The 20240-nt window shown below is 39.2% G+C and overlaps 1 pseudogene across 1 annotated transcript; it reads right to left on the bottom strand.

The window, feature by feature from the left end:
• Positions 1-12441: 12441 nt before the first annotated feature.
• On the bottom strand, positions 12442-13039 carry LOC308520137 (Golgi apparatus membrane protein TVP23 homolog B-like; annotated as a pseudogene). Its single transcript has one exon. The product of its transcript is annotated as a Golgi apparatus membrane protein TVP23 homolog B-like (transcript).
• Positions 13040-20240: the final 7201 nt, after the last annotated feature.

Raw genomic sequence — 20240 nt, 5'->3', positions numbered from 1 at the left:
TGTTGCTCCGACCTTGGAAGGGGCACTGTAGTCAGTGTGTAGCTGCTCCTGCTACCCCTCTAATGTGGTTTATCTTGATCTCTGTGGTGCAGGGAGTGATTCAACCTCACCCCTGTGTTCTTGGATTTTGTTGGTGGTGTCTTGTCCATGAATTTGTTAGTTGGGAATGACTTATGTTGCCACCTTGGTGACGTCACTCAAAGGATACTTTTTTTTTTAATGTCACATGCTTCTTTTTTTTAAAATTGAATTTATTGGGATGACATTGGTTAATAAAATTATATAGGTTTCGGGTGCACAATTCTATAATACACCATCTGTATATTGTATTGTGTGTTCACCATCCCAAGTCAAATCTCCTTTCATCACATTTATTCCCCCTTTCCCTCTGGTAATCACCATACTGTTGTCTGTGTCTATGTTTTTTTTTTCTTAATCCATTCAGTCTTCTCATCTAGCCCTTCAACCTCCTCCCTTCCCTCTCACAGCTGTCAGTCTGTTCTCTGTCTCTATGTGTCTGTTTCTATTTTGTTAGTTTATTTTGTTCATTAGATTTCACATATAAGTGAAATCATATGGTACTTGTCTTTCTCTGGCTGGTTTATTTCACTTAACATAATACTCTCCATACTGTCTCAAAGGGTAAGAGATCCTTTTTTTTTTTTTTTTTTTTTTTTTTTTTTTTTTTTTTTTACAGCAGTGTATTATTCCATTGTGTAAATGTAGCAAAGATTTTTTTATCCACTCATCTACTGATAGGTACTTTGGCTGCTTCCAAATCTTGGCTATTGTAAATAACACTGCAATGAACAAAAAAAGTCACATCCTTTCTTTTCATCTATTTCTTCCCTCCTGCTTTTCAGTCAGTTATTGATCTTTATCTCAGTGGGTCATGATGCTACAGGAAAGCAGAGAAAAGACTTTTGGGTTTCCAAAGTATTGGCTTTTATGTTGCAAAAACCCAGGGCAGGGCAAGGAAGGATGCCTGTACTACAGAAAGTCATGCAGTCACAGAATGCATATGTCTGGCCTCTCAAAGCTCTTCATACTCATGTTCCGCTGTGGGGTGGGAAGCAGCAGTACATCTGCAATAGGCACTAAATTGACCAACTCGGATGGACCCGATAGAAGGGTCACTGTAACAGGACTGAGTTCCCTCCATGAAAGAGGTCAGGGGAGAACAAGGGCTTCCTCATTTGCGGTCTGCACGAAAAGAGGATGGAGACCATGCAGTTTCCCACTCTCTCACGGATATTGTATAGTCATCTGGAACTCAGACACAACTCCTGGCAAACAATTTGTATGACTGACTATTCACCACAGACCAAAAGCTTGCAATAAAAACTAAGTTTAGTTATAAGAGAAAATAATTGCACACTTGAATAGATGGATTGAAATTTGTACATGAGCGACCCCGAGTTCTTCAACTTTCTCAATCCCCCTTTCCTTGAATATCTTGATAGGATGGTTCAAACTTCCACCCCTTATATTGTAGGAAATTTAGCCCCCCTTAATGTTTTTTTTATTATTCTTGGTCATTACATTCTCTGGGCACTGCATGCCTTGATTTCTTCTCTGTTTCCCCTTCTGCTGACTGCTTTCCCTTTTCCCATACACTGGACACCAATTTCCTACTTCCTTTGCTCCTCTAATGCATTACTAACCAAGGTTGATGAGAAGAGCAATTTTTTAAAAAAAGTTTGAGGTTTGAGCTAATGGAAGGAAATCACAGCAAAAATTACTATAAGCCACTACTGGAAAAGGAACATTTGATATTAGAGTCCTAAGTCATTATTTCTTTAGGTATCTTGTTAGACATCGTTTCTGTTCTCTCAAGAGTTTTCTGAGTCAAAAATACTAGTGAATTTTCTCTGGAATGGTGTTTTGGAGCTCTCTGTACTTTTAAGAGTGTGTTTAGAGATGATCAAAATTGCATGGCTCAGTAGTTGAGTGTCAGCCTATGAACCAGGAGGTCACGGTTCAATTCCTGGTCAGGGCATATGCCAGGGTTTCTGGCTCGATCCCCAGTGTGGGGTGTGCAGGAGACAGCCAATCAATAATTCTCTCTCATCACTGATGTTTCTATCGCTCTCTCCCTCTCCCTTTCTTTCTGAAATCAGTAAAAATATATTTTTAACAAAGATGTTCCAAACTGCTTGTGGGCATGATCTGAGATGAAAGGATAGCGCTAAGAAGGGAAGCCACCAGCTGAAACACTTGGACAATGTGGCAGGAGGAGCTGGTTGCCAGTCAGCAGCCCCCCCCCTTCTTCTGCTGTCTGTGCTTTGTCTTGTTCTGTAGTTTGCCTCCACATGTGCCATCACTCTGCAGCTCATGCAGAAATGTCAGTAATTCACCTTCGCACTTTCTTGTGTCAGTTGCTGGGTGCACACCATGCTACCATCGTTCTTCAAAATGCCATTTTTAATGGAATGCTCTTCATTATACACAGAACCCTTGTCCTGAAAGGTCGTAAGTTGCAGCACACAATCAGCTTGTTTCACCTCACCTTTGGTACCGCTGAAACTAAGAGAGTCCTTTTCAGAGTACTGCACGAAGATAACCTATTCCTAACAAGAACCTGAAAAATGTCTATTGAACTTTCCACCGAGGCAGCAGCCGAGGACATACCAGTTTCACGCCTCTGTCATTAACTTCATTGAAATTCAAAGAGAGCAACTCCAGAAGCCCTGAGACCTGGTGCTGTGGAGTTGTCTAATCAATGTAACCGTTCAGCCTTGAATAAATTAACATGAAGCAATGTCAGCCCACTGAATCCCAGGAAATCACATCTTATCGAAGAGTAATTAACTTGCTAAAACTATGAGAGCAAGAGATGCCAGGATTTGTTTAGAAAGATTTTCATCCCTATCAGAGATCACATTAAATGAAAGCAGTGTGCATGCTGACAGATTTCTGACAGAAATGAGTTGGAACTTGTAGGCAGAGTCAACCGAGCTCCCAAGTTAGGTTGCAGCGCATCAGAAAGGAAGACACTGAAAATTCCTTCGATGCATTGCTCAGAAAGGAGGGGTACCCTCCATACTCAGACATTCATAATTTTATGGTATTACTCTTAGCAATCATATATCCTGAACACCTGTTAGCCAAGCCTGAGTTTATTGGTTTGGTTTTGTTGTTAGTAGATGACATTGACCTTCATGAGGGTTGATGCAAAATCAAACTCATCTTTGCATCCTGACTGGCTAACCCATTGCCTTTTATATAGCAAATTTATAATATATGTGATAACTTCGCCCCTAGACAGGGGGCTGGAACATAGTGACAGACTCATATCAGCAGTTCAGGACTATACAAGACAGATAAGTAGAATAATGGGATGAGTGAAGACAAGCCTAGTTTCTCGCTACACATTTGCCTTTAAAAATAAGTGTCTCTCATAGCCAAGATTTGGAAGCAGCCCTAGTGTTCATCAGTAGATGAGTGGATAAAAAAGCTGTGGTACATTCACACAATGGGATACTACTCTGCTGTAAAAAGGAAGAAAATTTTACCCTTTGCGATGGACCTGAAGAACATTATGGTAAATGAAATAAGGCAGTCAGAAAAAGACAATTACCATAATATTCATATGTGGAATTTAATGAATAAAATGAACTACCAAGCAAAACAGAGACAGACGCATGGATAGAGAGCAGCTTGGGCTGCAGGATGGTTTGCGAGGGGGTGTGTGGAGGGATTGAGCCCCAAATAAAATGAAAGAGAACTTATGGACATGGACAATAGTGTGGTGCTTGCAGGGGTGGAGGAGGATGTGTAGAGGGGGAAGAGGGCATGCAGGGGCTAAGTGGTGATGGGGGAAAAAGTGTCCCTCTGCTGCCTCAGGATCCTAGTGCATGCTCTTGCCTCCACCTATAATTCTCTTTCTCTTGCTCTTCATGTGGCCAGTGTCTTTTCATCCTTTAATATTATTTTTTTGTCAGAATGATCTTCTCTAACAATATTCCCTGTCCCCATCACCGATTTCATGATACTTATAACTAACTAATTTATTTGTTTACTTTTTTTCACATCAAGAACTTATTAAGGGAACTTAGATATGGGGCATGTCTTGGGCAGCAGCTAGACAACATGGATATACTCCATGCCACATGGTAGCTACAAAAGGGTCCTATAGCATTAATTCGGATGGGTAGTGATACTGGAGTGTGACCAGCCCCAGATAAGCAGAAAACATCTTACATGCTTGCCCAGGTGAGGGCAAAGGTCTGTTCTAGGAACCAGAATGCCTGGGGCATAGGGTAGGGTTTGATCAGACCCTATGAGGGGATTTATGGGAATCAATCTCTGTTCTGGCCTGGATCTAGCTTAAGGGTCCACAGTGATCACATCATGGGACAGTCTCTCCTCCACAGATGAAATTGAGAGTCCAGAAAAAAAGTCATACATCCACAGGCAATCGATGTTCAACAAGAGTGCCAAAGTAATGTTTGGTGGTTATGGGGGTTTGGGTCATAGGGTTTACTTTCTTTTATTAGCTGCATTTCCTATTGGAATGTAAGCTCCATGAGGTCCAGGACTTTTGTACTCATTCTTTCCCTGGTGCCTAGTTACAACATGTAGCGTAAATAGGTTCTCAACAGATAATTTGTTGAAACCTAAGTAGTAAACATTCTATAATCATTACCTGTGTTGAGGCACATAATAGAAAAACTTTTTTTGAAGCATAAGAAAAGGTCATTGTCAGATGTGTAATATAAAAGATGATTTCAAGTTAGATTTTCAGTATATTTCTTTTGAGTTGAGCATGCTATGTAGAAAACATTCCATTTAATAAGGAATGTTTTGATGCTGTTATCATTTGGATGGAGCAGTGTGCATCCATTATGTAAGCTATGGAAAACTGACCATTGTTTGCAAATAATTTTTTCATTAATAATATTGCAGCTTTTAGTCTTGGAATTTTGTGGACCAGTTGTGCCTATGATCAGTCCTAGTAGAGTTTCACTGTCAATTTAATAATAATAAGACCTCAAAACGATATGTCTTAAGCTTAGGGTTGGGATTGGATAGTACAGTAAACAAGTCCGCCACTGTAGGTGTCCTCATCTCCGGGGACATGGTTACGAAAGGAGGCTCTGCCTGGGTTGTAAACTCTAATCTGCTGAGTGATTTTTAGCAAATCACTTAATTTTGTTATGACATATCTATAAAATAGGCTACTAATATCTACCTCAGAGTTTGTTGACCAGATTATAGTAAGATAATATAAAATAATAAAAATAGAGGATGACATATAGCAAGAACTTAATAAAGGTTAGCGCACTGTTATTTACATATACTAATTTTACTGACCTTTTGCTTTACCTAAGCAATTAGGGGATAAAGTGTATCTTCTATAAGGAAGAAAGGAACAGAACGCAGACACAGCCACATGTGCACTCCGGCACTTTCCCCATGTGATTGAATATCTTATTGACTTTTGCTTTGTGTGAAATCTGCATAAACGTTAATATCATTTTTCCCAATAATCCAACTAAATCTTTAAAATAATCCAAAACACCTGATCATTTATCACCTATTGTTATTAATTGCATATACTTGACTCAGGGAATATAAATATTCATTCAATCAGCAATATTCTGTCCTGAAACCACTGAGACAATGAATAGTATACTTCTTTAATACATGGTCAGATGAAACTGGAGAGAAATTTTTAGATTAGCGATGCAGAGGTACTTAATGTATCAGGAAACTATTGTAAATGACCTGAAATCTGGAGATAGGCTACTCCGAAAATAGCTGTCAGTGATTTCTCTGTGGAGAAAATGAGGTGAGAGTTTCTTGCCTAATCAAACATTGTGATTATTTACCACACCTCCTTGAATATGTGACACTGTGTTATATGCTGTGTGTGTGTCAGGCATTTTGTCATCAAGCTTTATTAACACGAACATCCCTCTTCTAACATTAGAGAGAAAATAACTTATCTACAGCATACAGTATAACAAATAAATGGATATTGGTAATGTAGTGTCCATGCCAATAATAAAGGGCGTTGGCAGATAGGACTTTGCTTCTTACCATTGGCACCAAACTTCGTGCTGGTGTGAGGCAGCCACATTCCTTAGAAAAGGCTGGACTTCTTTCTGGTGCAGGTCAGGGCTTATAACAACCACAGTGATTCCATTGTCTTTGCCAGGGAGTGGGTTAGTGAAGTAGTAAAGGTGATGAGGATGATGATAAACATATCGGTGAACATTTGCTCTGTGCTTATTATATGCCTGGCACCAACCTAAGTGCTTTACATGTTTTAATTCTATTGCTCCTCTGGGCTTTTCCTTTCCTGAATACGAATGTAGCTTTTTGCCATAGGAGGGCCTAAAAAACAAAGTGGGAAAGAAGCTTAAGGGCTTTGAATTAATCAATTCGGAAACAAACTTACACCTAACTTATCGCTAAATGACATCATCAATGTCTTTTCTGTTTATATCATCTTTTTGTTGGGTCTTCTGTTAATTGCAGCTGAAAGCATCACCATAGACATGGACTCTGCATTAAGTTATTTCAGACCACACTTCTCTTACCGAGGAACCCACTTTACACCAAAAGAACTAGAGTGAGGGGATGATGCTCATGGGATTTGAAGGTGACAATAGGGACTATTAAAGCACAAGTTAGGATATAAAGCCTTAGAAACTGGGCTGCTGCCCCACAGGATATGCTACTTGATTTCAACCAATGACCAGTAACAATGCTTTTCCTCTGTTAGGCAGAATAGAAGAATATAGGGACAAAGGGTGTTAAATATGAATGCTACCTCTCAGTATTGCAATAAGTGGCCCAGTTACAAAAAGGTTTTTTTCCCCCCTACTTCCATGACTTTGAATTCTTCTGGTTTAGAGCGTAGTACTCAAGGGAGACATGCTTCCACCAGGGGACAGAAGAAAGAGCCCTTTAATTAGAAGCTGAGAATAGCAACTGGTCATTTTGGACTTCTTATGTCCCCGGGTGAGCAGATATAAAAAGAAACATGGTGTAGAGTTGGCTAATGAATTCCGACTGCCAGGGGGAAATAGGATTTCTTTCACACCATGGTGGCAGGCAGGGACATGGATGGAATCAAGGACACCTGCTGGGATGCTTCCTTGTAATGCTATATCCAGAGATAAAAGTTAATGGTAGACTTTATACATCTAGTTTTCATGGGCTCAGATACCTCAGAAATAAAGATTTGGGTCAATTGGCTGGGTTGAGACAGGTTGGGTTTTTGAAATCAGAGGAGATATGTCATGGATGGTACAGGAAATAATTCATAAATATAAAACTATGGCTTCCTGACCAGTTGTTGAAATAAAAATTGTAGCACCTAGTCATATTTTCTTCATTGATATTTAGTGTATATATTTATAACTAAGATATTATAAACATAATTTAAATGTAGTTTGCAGTAAACATATTTTTGTCTATTGAGGAAATGGTGTTTAGGGCTAGGCAGAAAGATTTTAAAAAAATCTTCCTAGTGGGTTTCCCTCAGTAGTGAGCATCGCCTCATAGACTGAAGGGTCACAGGTTCAATTCCGATCAAGGGCAGGTACCTCCGACATAGGTTCAATCCTTGGCCCCAGTAGGCAACCAATGGATGCATCTCTCATGCATCGATGTTTCTCTGTCTCTCCCCCTCCCTTCCACTCTCTCTAAAAATCAATGGAAAAAATATCCTCAGGTGAGGATTAACAAAAACAAAAAGCCCCGCTGATGTGGCTCAGTGGTTGAGCTTTGACCTATGAACTAGGATGTAATGGTTCAATTCCTGGTCAGGGCACATGCCCACTTTGCAGGCTAGATCCCCAGAAGGGGACATGCATGAGGCAGCTTATTGATGATTCTCTCTCACTATTGATGTTTCTATCATTCCCTCTCCCATCCTCTCTGAAATCAATAAAAAATATATTGACATATTAAAGAAGTATGATAAAAAAAAAGTATGACGTTAGCTGTAGGCTTTTACGAAATTGTCCTATTTTTTAAATAAAAAATTTAAATGAAAATACAATATCTATGCACAAAAGCATCTGGGTACTATGATGAATTATCACACTTTAGTAAATACCACCCAAGTGGAGAAACACAACATTGCCACCAGCTCAGAAACCTTCCTCCCTTGTAAATTCTCTCAATCGACCACACTACCACTCTCCAAATTTAACCGCCATCTTATCTTGTAAAAACATAGATTAGTATGCTTGTTTATGAATTCTATGTTAATAGCATCATACTGTTTTAATTATTTTGTGTCTGGCTTCCATTGTCAACATTATGTTTGTGAGGTTCATCACATGTAACATTAATGCATTCATTTTCACTTCTGGATGGTGTATAGAGTTTTAATTAATATAGTAGTGTACACTTATTTTCTTTGCAGTTGAGCCTTCTATTAGACAGTTGGATTTTCTTTTAGTACAATAATAATTTGCTATGTACATTCTTGTATATGTATTTTATACACAAATGTATATATTTCTCTTGGGCATAAAACTAGGAGGGCAATTTATGAGTCAAAGTGTGTGTATACATGCAATTTTAGGCCATGCTCTTTTCCCCTGAGGTTTTTGTTTTTTTTTTTTTTTTTGTTTTTTTTTTAACATGTCCCATTATTCTGCTTTGCAAATGTTACTATTGAGAAGTCTAAAGCCCAATGTGACTTCTTGTTTTTGTTTTTTAATGTCAACTTTTTCGGCCTGGATGCCTGAAGAATTCTAACTTTGTCTATAAAATTTCATAACATAATGAGAATATATATGTCTTGGTTATTGTGCAACTTCTTTAAATATTAGAAGGTATATTTTAAAATTTTTGTTTTATTCTAAATTTAGAGAAATGTATTTGTATTATGTCTCTGTGTACTTTTTCTATTCTATTTTTATTAAGGATGTCACTTATCTGCCCTTTACATTTATCAATTTATTTTCATTTACTTTAAGCCTTTTGCAATTTTCTCTTCCTCTTTGCATTTAAATGGTGTTTCAAGATATTCTTAATGCTATTTCAGTTTTAACTTTTTCTTTCTGTTTCTAATTTATTTATTAGATCTGTAGTGATGGAGGTATTTTTGTTTGCAGTTTTTCCCTTTAGCTGTTCAACTTTCCTTTTTCTGTTTTATCATTTTGTCTTTGAACTCTTATTTTATTGAATTTGTGGTTTTTTGTTTTAATTCTTTCATAGTGTAAAGTACTTGTGGGGAATCAATTTTTTTCCTTGGGTTATGTTTTCTTTATGACAGATTTCTTCATCTTCAATAACATGATAGATTTTTTAAATTTTTTTTTTAAACTGTAGTCTGTTTACATTGTTTCATGACATATATATAGGGTGGAGCAAAAGTACATTTACAGTTGTGAGTATGTGAAACACTGTTTATTCTTGTATTATAATTCTTTATTAATTAATGTCTTATTTTCTTTTTCAAAACATTTGTTAATCCTCACTGAAGGACATTTTTTTCCATTGATTTTTGGAGAGAGTAGAAGGGAGGGAGGGAGGAGGAGGAGAGACAGACAGAGAGAGACAAACATTGATATGAGAGAGACACATTGATTTGTTGCCTCTCCCATGCACTCTGGGGCCAGAGATTGAATCTGCAACCCAGCTACATGCCCTTGACCAGGAATCAAATCCATGACCCTTCAGTGTGCAGGCTGACACTCTAACTGCTGAGCACACCAGCCAGGGCAGCCGTGGGCAAACTACGGCCCGCGGGCCGGATCTGGCCCGTTTGAAATGAATAAAACTAAAAAAAAAAAGACCGTACCCTTTTATGTAATGATGTTTACTTTGAATTTATATTAGTTCACACAAACACTCCATCCATGCTTTTGTTCCGGCCCTCCGGTCCAGTTTAAGAACCCATTGTGGCCCTTGAGTCAAAAAGTTTGCCCACCCCTGAGCCAGGGCAATGTAAACCTACTTTTGCCCCAACCTGTATTTGTATCCAGTTCATGGTTAACAGAGTACTCTGTCTGGAAGTTTCTGTTATTACATAGTATGGGTAAATTCTCTGCTGTATTTCCCTTCTTTTAGACAGTTGTTTGATTTGTTACATTTTGATGATTGGTTGTCTATTCTATTTTTCTGAAGCCTAAGGGTTCAAAGGTAGGAAAGGAAATGTACAATCCTTGTTCTAGACAACTTTGGCTTGGCTTCCTGAAATCCTTCTAATGTCTCCTACGAGGGTCTATTTCCATAACTTTTGGTTTTTTTCCCAACTAAAGATGATGAACCCAAGTAGCTAGATTTGGCAAGCATGTCAAACTCAAAAGGAGGCATGCGGCCTGTTGGCTGGGACTTTGACATGCTTGAGGGGCTTCTATTAATAAAAGTCTTCCCTTGTCTTTCCTTAGAGCTGCCTACTCACCTCTTCAGTTAGCTTACATCCAAATCAGAAGATATGAGTAACATTCTTAGGATTTTTTTAGCCCTTTTTCTTTCCTTAGTAATGTTTTTGGAGAATGGGGGTCTGTTCAGATTCTTGTATCACATAGTGTTTATGGTCTTTATTTCTCACACATGTAGCGAATAGTCATGGATTTTGCTATGCATATATTAACGTGTTGATTATGTGGCACTGCCCCAAACACCTCAGGTGTAATGCAATATATACTTCCTGCATAAATTCTGAATTTCTGCTTTCTTTTCCTTTCTGTGTTTCAATTGCCCAACATATATAGCACAAAGCTATCCCCCTTCCTTTGTTTGCTTGCTGCTGGTGAATTTGAGACTATTTTTAATTGCTTTACTTTTAAAAATTGTTTTAACCCAAAGACTATGGCTTCATGTTGTGCTTTATAATACGAGGCGAAAAAGCTATTCAAATAGAGAATTACATAAAACCACATGTATTCATTCAATGAAAGTTCATTAGTTACCATGAACATGGGTCTATCATATTTTAATTAAAAAATGTAATAGTACTTTAGATACCAATTATCTTTCTTTTCTCAGCATTTATTATTATATAACCAGTCTTGAGATGGAAATTTTTGTTCTTTGTGAATGAAAGCATGTTGGTTAGTTTTCCTATATTACATATAAACACCCTTTTGGAATAATGATAATTTGTTCCTTTTTACAAAAATGCTTCTCAGTGAAATGACCCAGCCCTGAAACTCTTATTATAAATACATACAGTTTTGCTAGTTTTGCCCTGTCCCTGTTGAGAAAGGACACAGTTATCTATATTTCAGCCAGCAGCTATGTTTTATCCTTCTTTACAGAACACACACACACACACACACACACACACACACCTCTGTTTATTTTTATTTTTTTGCTTTGTAAACATTAGAGTTTTATGTAAATATAAAGTTATGCACTTTCAAAGCTATCTCTCCAATAGACACTTATTCAATTAAACAAAACATCTTTAAAAATTTTTAACAATGTATAAATACATTGACAAAATAGTTTGTTGATTAAGACTCAAACAAAGGTTATAGTATACCTATAAGAGAATTTACATGTGTCTGTAACAGTTCCTAGACTGTTTCACATATTGCTTTTTAGAAAATACCATTAACACAAATGCATGATTTACAATATCCCCACTAAATCAAGAAAAAAAATAGATTCATAAAATAAAATGTCTTTTAGGCATTTATTATGCCAAGTATTTAAATAATTATTCTTATTATGACATAAGAATAATGCTCTCTTTATGGTAAAAGGTTTCGTTAGGCCAAGGACCACTGATGCTCTTCGGGAGGTTCCAAAGTAAAAGCTGGTTGACCTCCCCCAGAATAAATAGAACACAGCAATCTCTATATATCCCATACACAGACACCATGAAAACTCACTTATTTCATGGACTGAAAATGCATGACTTGTTACAATAAAAATAAACAAAATTTTAGAAACTAGCTCATGCCACTGATCCAAATTTGGTTTTTATCTGCCTGTGAATGCCTAGGATAAGAGTATCATTATGAAGTACATAGTAAGCCGTAAAATTAACAATTATTTCTAACTTATACATAGCCAAAGTGCTCACTCTTTCCATGGAAGCAAAACTTTCTTCTTTTGAAAATAATCTACAGAAATATTTAAAGACACATAATTTTGAAATGAGATTAAGAACAACCTTCTACATTCTATTAATCAAAATGCAAATGTCTTCATTACATATGTACATGAACATAAACACTTTTGTCAAACTGCAGTACATGGATATTATATGACTGTGCACATACATATGTACACCATAAACAAAATTTTGACAATGTTTCTAGCAACACCATATTTTCAAGCCCCAAATGCTAGCAAGAAAATGGAAACTACTTTTCCTTTTTTTTCAAGTAAATTTTCAAATGGAAAGACAAACCCAACACTCCTCTCTGCTACATGTACTGAGTCCTAAAAGGCTCAGAGTGAAGAATCTCTTCAGTTGTTCCCAATAGAACAGACCACACAGGACTCCTCTCCTCTTCAGGAGGTCTGATCATCTCCGGTGTTTTGTCTTAAAAACTGCTTTCCAAGGTAAGATGTGGCCATGCTCGTTAAATTCTTTCTGCTGCCCACTTTGCACCTGATGTAGCCATATAGGTTGGCACCTTGTAGCACCACACCCATTGTAACCACTGCCAACCACTTCAGTCTGAAGGAGAAGAGAGCGCTGAAGGCAACTATCATCCAAAGCACTGGACAGGCAATAAGTCCTAACCAAAAGATTCTTGATTCAGAAACAGTTTTATTCTCTTGAGGGGATGCCTTCCTGGACTCAAACACCCAATGGCTTTTTCCATCTTCATCAATATGATTCCACCATTAGTCTACCTGTGACATTCTTGACTGCCCAAAAGTCACATAACAATAACAAGATAATCGTCACCATACAGGCAATAAAGCTGCTGCTGAACAATTCACAGAGAAGATAGACTACAATTGCACTGACTTGAAAGAATAAATGGAAAAATGATGCCACTGGATGTCTGATTTTGGATTTTTGGGGTCGATTAGTTGTTTCCTCTTCTGCATCAAACAGTGCAATGCCTTCACTGTCATCATTACTGTCCTGCTGCAACATGGCGGCCCAGCGTAGCCCCCCACACCTGTTTATTTTTAGATTACCAGAGTAATATACAAAGTGTTTGACCCTGCATACTATAAACTTTAACTCTAATACAAGGAATGTAATTTGAGATTCTTAACAAATCCCTTAGTGGAATTTTAAAAACAGATTCTCAATACCTCAGTTAGGATTATTAAAGTGGGTACTGAAAATGAAGTATTTTATATTCTTTTTTTATAGTGATATAATTATTTTATGAAGTTTTAGGAAAAATTCATTATCTCCAAGTTTCTGTACCTAAAAAAGACAAATATATTTCACTCAAAGCATATTGTAAGTCCAAAAAAGTCTTTATTTTTGCATGACATATAAACATTTTCAATGAAATTAAATATATCCAGTAATTTTTAAGTGAATCATTTAATCCAGATTGTATTTTATTTTCAATGAGTATGAACTATTCCTTCATGTAGAATGTGACATAAGATCTACTTTAAAAACTAGAAATTATTTTTCTGTGCAGAAAAGGTAAGGCTTACAGCATTTATATATTTACTAGAGGCCCGGTGCACAAAATTCATGCAGGGGGGGGTGTCCCTTAGCCTGGCCTGCACCCTCTCCAATCTGGGATCCCTCTCACAATCCAGGACCACTGGCTCCTAAATGCTCATCTGCCTGCCGGCCTGATGCCCCTAACTGCTTTCCTGCCGACTTGATGGCACTAACTGCTCTCCCCTCCTGGCCTGATCCCCCTAACTGCCTATCTGCTCTCCCCTCCTGGCCTGATCCTCCTAACTGCCTATCTGCTCTCCCCTCCTGGCCTGATCCCCCTAACTGCCTATCTGCTCTCCCCTCCTGGCCTGATCCTCCTAACTGCCTATCTGCTCTCCCCTCCTGGCCTAAACTCTCTAACTACCCATCTGCTCTCCCTTCCTCTCTGTGCTGTTAGACCCTGGCACAGGAGTGCTGAGTGCTTTCCACTGAGGCCCCACCCCCGTCCTGATGCCTGCCCCCACCCTTCAGGCCGGGTGACACCGTGGCCTGCATGCGCCTCCACCGGTGGGGCTGCCCCTGCCCTGACGTGCCCCCCTCCGGGGCGGGGGGCACCATGGCCTGCGTGCACCTCTGCTGGGGGGTCCACTGCAGCCCATCCTGATGCCCCATGCGCTCTGATCCCCCCTCCAGGCCAGGTGGCACGGTGGGCCTGTGCATGCCTTGGCAAGGGTGCTGCCCCCAACAGCAGCCTCATGTCCCGGTAGTGCAAGTGTCCGCCCCCGTCCCTGCCCACCAGCTCCTGTGTGCGCGCAGCGCAGCCTGTTGAATGGTCATGACTGGGACACCATTAGAAACAATTTGCATATTACCTCTTTATACATATAGATTACCTTTAATAAGTGTGGCTATTACATAAATTTATTAAAATATTTACTATGATCAAACCTGTGCTGCTAGTAATACATATTTTTGTTATGTTAAATATAGTCCTTTAAATAATAGTCCAGGCAATAGCAAACTGGAAAATATTTTCTTATTTCTTCACTTAATCACCCAGTTAAAAAATTGATCAGGCTTGTGTTTTACTGATGGGGAAAAATCCTTTCTTTATAAGTTGGACATCATGGATTAATTCAATGAGAGAACTGATATGCTGAACTCTTACATCCCAGAATTTTTTCCTAGAACTCTTAGTTTCATAATGTCAAATTTAATGGTTATAATAATTACTAGAGGCCCGGTGCACAAAAATTTGTGCACTTGGTTGGGGGGGGGGGGCCCTCAGCCTGGCCTGTGCCCTCTCACAGTCTGGGACCCCTCGGGGGATGACCACCTGCTGGCTTAGGCCTGCTCCCCGGGGGATTGGGCCTAAGATGGCAATCAGACATCCCTCTGGCAGCCCGGCAGGCCTCAGGGGATGTCCACTTGCCAGCGGGGAACAGACCTAAGCTGTAGTCAGACAATCTTAGCGCTGCTGAGGAGGCAGGAGAGGCTCCCACCACCACTGCTGTACTGGCAGCCATCAGCATGGCTTGTGGCTGAGCAGAGCTCCCCCATGTGGGAGCGCACTGCCCACCAGAGGGCAGCTCCTGCATTGAGCGTCTGCCCCCTGGTGGTCAGTGTGTGTCATAGTGACCAGTCATTCCCAGTCTTTCTGCTTAGGGTCAGTTTGCATATTACCCTTTTACTATATAGGATAGAGGCCTGGTGCACGGGTGGGGGCTGGCTGGTTTGTCCTGAAGGGTGTCCCGGATCAGGGTGGGGGTTTTGCTGGGGTGCCTGGCCAGCTTGGGTGAGGGGCTGATGGCTGTTTGCAGCTGGTCACACCCCCTTCAGGGTGGGGGTCCCCACTGGGGTGCCTGGCCAGTCTGGGTTTGGGACTGAGGGCTATTTTCAGGCTGGCCAGCGACTGAAACTCCCAGCCTCTCCTTTTTTTCTTTTTTTTTATTCTGGGATTTATTTACCTTCTATAATTGAAACATTGTTGCCGTCACTGGTGCTCCCAGCTCTGAGGCCGTGGCCGGCTGAAAGCAGGTATCTGGGGTTTGTTTAGCTTCTATAATTGAAACATTGTTGCTTTTGGGCTCAGATCCGGGCTGCGGCAGGCGGGAACCTAGGCTTCCTCCATCATTGGAGCAAGCAAGCCTCATGTTCGCTTCAGCTGCGTGGCAGCTGGCCACCATCTTTGTTGGCAGTTAATCTGCATATTGCCCTGATTAGCCAATGGGAAGCAAGCGGAGGTATGGTTAATTACCCTGTTTGTCTTTTATTAGATAGGATATATTACTTGTCAGTGGCATTTATATCAGTTGACCCTTCCCACTCTCTTACCTCCTTCACTATGGCTCTGGAACCTCACACAGAGTGCCTCCTATACCCTGTCCCAACCATTGCCATTTCCCTTTTCCTCAAATGAGCTACTATCCCGACTTTTATGGTCATCACATCATAGCTTGTTCTTTTCTTTCCTTTTCTTTTCTCTTCTTTTCATTTCATTTTTCCATCTCACCATGGATTTCTAAAAATTATACTTGAATTTTACCTGTTTTTTGAACTTTATGAGTGGGACTCATATAAAAGATATTATTTTGTGTCAGGCTTCTTTTATTCAATAGTATATTTATAAGGCAGACCCATGTTGTTGTGAGTAGCTATAGTACTATTGTTTTCATTGCTTTATACTAATCCATTGTTTGAATACATCACAATGCATTCATCTCACAGCTAACAGACATGTGGGTTTCTGCACCATTCCAGACTTGTGTCCTGACCTGGCTTTCTAGCTGGGGGATCCTAGCAACACTGGCACCCTGTCCAGTGCTGTTTGGCTGACCCATTCCATAAATGGTACTATTCCTGTTTGGCTACAGTAATCTAGTAGCTTTTGCCCATCTTTTTCCTTTCCATCCCCTCCAAGAATTGTCAGATTAAACAAATCAAAATACAGTATGACCAGTTAACTTTGAATTTCAGATAAAAAACAATATTTAGTCTAAGTATGTCCCATAAAATATTGGGGGCATACTTACACTAAAAGAACAACTCATTGTTTATCTAACATTTAAATTTAACTGGATATTCTGTATGTTATGTGGCAATCCTCCCCCTTCTACCACTTTATATTACACGGTCTTTAAATTCAGGGGATATGTATGCAATACCTATATCTTTACAATGCAAAGAGCAGTGTTGGGTTCTTAATAAATATTTATTGATTGATGGGAAATTCTCCTGGAAAGCATCTCAAACAATCATATATTTAAAATATAATCTCTATTAAGACTTTTTTTTGAGCCTAGAAAAGATCTTTTGAGCTATTTATCAGTAAGTAAGCAGTGCTTGGAAGTGTGTAAGGGAAGCTGTACTACAAAGCATGTATACTCACCTGGGTGATTCTATAGGAGGCCAACCCAGTAAGATGGTTCCCTTAAACCTATTTGTGCCTGTCTTTGTTCCAGGAGATGAATTAATGACCCTTTAGAGACAGAGCTATTTTTTTGCATTGCTCTATGATTCTCAGCTTTCATCTGGGCAAATAATTTAAACTTAACATATCTTTCTATTGGGTTAATTGTGACCTTTCCCCCGGGGCTTTGGTAAAGGAGAGTAAAACTGCACACGACTGATTGTCACTGTGATCATTTAGTATATGAGCTAAGGGACCCTAGAAACAGTGCAGTAATGATATGTCCTGAGTCCTGGGTACATACCAGAGGTGGATGTGAAGTAAACACGGCAGTTCCTTCAAACTGTGTTTAATTAGCAAACCCACTGCTATATTATAGATGTAGCTCAAAGCAGTGAATGCAGGGAGTTTATTTCGTAGCAAGTAAAATGTGAATACAAGTAGTAAGTGCAGAGATAAGGAAGTCGGCTGACCCTTTGACTCTTTGAGTATAACTGGCTCTCCACTCCTTAAAAGATGACAACCACACTCTGAGACATCAAATGGTGTCCATTGCATTCTATCAGGTGACTCTAGGTGAGCCTGAGAGATCTGCAGTTGTCTCAAGAGTCTGTCCTGCTAATTGCTGTGAGATTTTGTGTCATTGTTGCGCTGTTTCCCCCTTTCCAAGGGAGGTGAGCTGACTTCAGTTCCAACGCTTGTGATTCCCCGTCTGATCCGATTGTTACTGAGCCATTGCCCTGTTTGGAGAATTCAGTTCTTTGATTAGAATTTTAAAAGGTTCTCCTCTTGTGGCCAGGTTTCTGTTTCTCCTTATGTCTTATGCCTGGTTCCCTCACACAGAGGAGCCTTTGAAGTCGGTGGAAGCTCAGCTTACAGAGATACACCGCTCTGGGGGGCGGATGTTGGAGAAGCAAGAGTGCAGCCTCTGGTTTTCGTTTGGTTTGGGATGTAACTGGGAAAAATCCTGTCATTAGCAGTAAAGAACATGTTTGGTGTGTTTAAAGTAATTTTTAAACAAAACTAATTTTTAAAAAAGAACTTTGTCAGTTTTCTCATTTAATAAAATGAATGCTTATTGAGTATCCAGGTCTATAGAGCAGCTACATGAGGACAAAAAGCACAGACCTATTCTCACACTGTTTATCTCTGTCTATAATCTCCATGCTCATAAATCTAAAATCTTTAAATGAAATAAGGGTAGTTCTTACAGGGATATCACTTTCAGAATGCAAATATAATATTTAAGGAGATGTATTTAAAACCTCCACTGTTCAGAGAGCAATCATTGGGAAATGATGCTGAAAAGCATAATCTTCAGAGATAAAAATCAGAATGTGTTTGGTAGAAGAAGCACTGATTAAGTTGGGTGTATGTGGCATACAAATAATGCATTGATTCAGATACACTTTTATTACGGGGGAAGCCCATCAAGCCTCACTTAATGAATTCGTGTCTCCCTTTTTAGCTTAAAGTTTCATTTTCATTACAACTGACTCCTGGCATTTACACTTTGCTATCTCTTCAAATTAATACATTTAAAATGGAACTCATGACTTTCTTCACTTGGAGATGCTAAAAATTCTCAGCATTTGGAGGACCTGTAACCTTTCCTAAATGGGCCCTACTTCTAGCCACGGAAAATAATTCTTAGATGGGGCTTTCACTCCTAGTTTCATTACAAAGACAAATTGTAAGGGTAATAAATTTAAGGCACCTCACTGCCGTTCTTTTGGCCAATGTTCTACCACAGGCTCATGTTAATATTTTATTCCCTTTAATATTATTATATGATGCAGGCTTTATTTAAATGGATTTGACGGGTCTCTTGGTTGGCTTGACAACCAGAGGGAAAAATTAATGTTCTGCATTTAATCTCAGCTCAAGGCGCTAAATTATTTTGGAGGTCAAAACCGTCATGCATATCATGCTAAATTACTGAATGTAATAACTATTAGCTCTCTGCCTATTTATGGGTTTTTTAAATTGTTTACTTCATGCCTCTTAGGCTAATTTTTATGTAACTCTCCTTTAAGTTTTTTTCCTTATATGTGCCACTATTATCCTGGCCCTTGAAATTGTGTGGTAACAGAATTACTTAAGAAGATGCCAAGTGGCCATCTTATAATTGATGTCTAACATGCTAAATGTTAATAAACTGTAGAGAACGTTTCTCCTTTTGTTGGCTCTATCTTCATATGAAGTTTAAGTATGCTGAGAGAAATAGTGACTTTGTTGAAATGGAAACTATTATCTTATGATACAAATCACAGACTGCTTTGTATAAAAAATTGATTGCTAAAATAATCTAGTTGCTGAGGAAACTAGTAAACCATATTCTAATTATTGTAAAAATGATTGGAACAGTATTAAAAGAGGAATTGAAGTGTGAAATGATACCATAGATTTTTTTTTTAAAGAAACATTTTAGTGGGAAGTGAAACAGAAAAAATGTATTTATTATTTATAATGAAAATAAGTTCCATATCCTCATTGATGTCAACCTTGTTGTGCAATATTCAGGGTATGTGAGAGTTCTATTCTGATATCCTGGACATTTTTTGTAATGAGAGTTATAAAAACTATCTTGGGAGTAGGATCTTACATTTTTAGCTACTAGAGAGGTGGTGAGTAAAAGTGTAAGGCACCTATTGTCTCATCTCAGTTCCGCCTCCTCTGGATTTTATCTTAACTATAGCGAGCACTTTTTATGTATAGAGCTTTCTGAGGTTAAGCAGTTTTAACTGCTATACTTAAAGCAACATCAGTCACGGCCAATGGGCCATGATGAAAAAAAGAGCTTCAAATGAGAAGGTGATTTTTCTTCCAGGTAATGAATGGCGATGGACCAAAAAAACTTCCCAGACTTCCCAGGGCAGGATAACAGCTTATCTGAGTAAATGTAGTGAGCACTTGACAAGGCTGGCTACTGGTATACGGACTGGACCTCCTGAAAAAGCTGAAGCAGCACTCCTTATCTCATCTTTCTTCCTGTCTTTCCTATCTTGCTTATAAATTGCTTCATTCATCTAAATGAGAACTTTTTGGAAGGCTGCTGGTTTGGAAATGGCTGGTATTTCATGATTCAAGAGAGCTGCTTGGTGTCAGCTAGCCTTGCTGAGAGACTGTTGAGCAAGGAGTAGTTAGGTGGTTTGGGAGTGGTCAGCCCCTGCCCTTCTGGGCAGCCCCTGAGGTCAAACAAATAGTGAGATTGGGGAGTGGCCTTGGTTGCTAGCCAGGCTGGGGGTAGGGAGCGGGGAGGAAAAGAGCTGAAGGCCTAGGACCCATGCTGTGATAGTGGTCTGTCACTGGGAG

Source organism: Myotis nattereri (genome assembly GCF_964212035.1).
Source record: "Myotis nattereri genome assembly, chromosome: 5".
Classification (NCBI taxonomy): domain Eukaryota; kingdom Metazoa; phylum Chordata; class Mammalia; order Chiroptera; family Vespertilionidae; genus Myotis; species Myotis nattereri.
The sequence above is the reverse complement of the archived record's forward strand: the minus strand, read 5'-3'. Positions and strand labels throughout refer to the sequence as shown.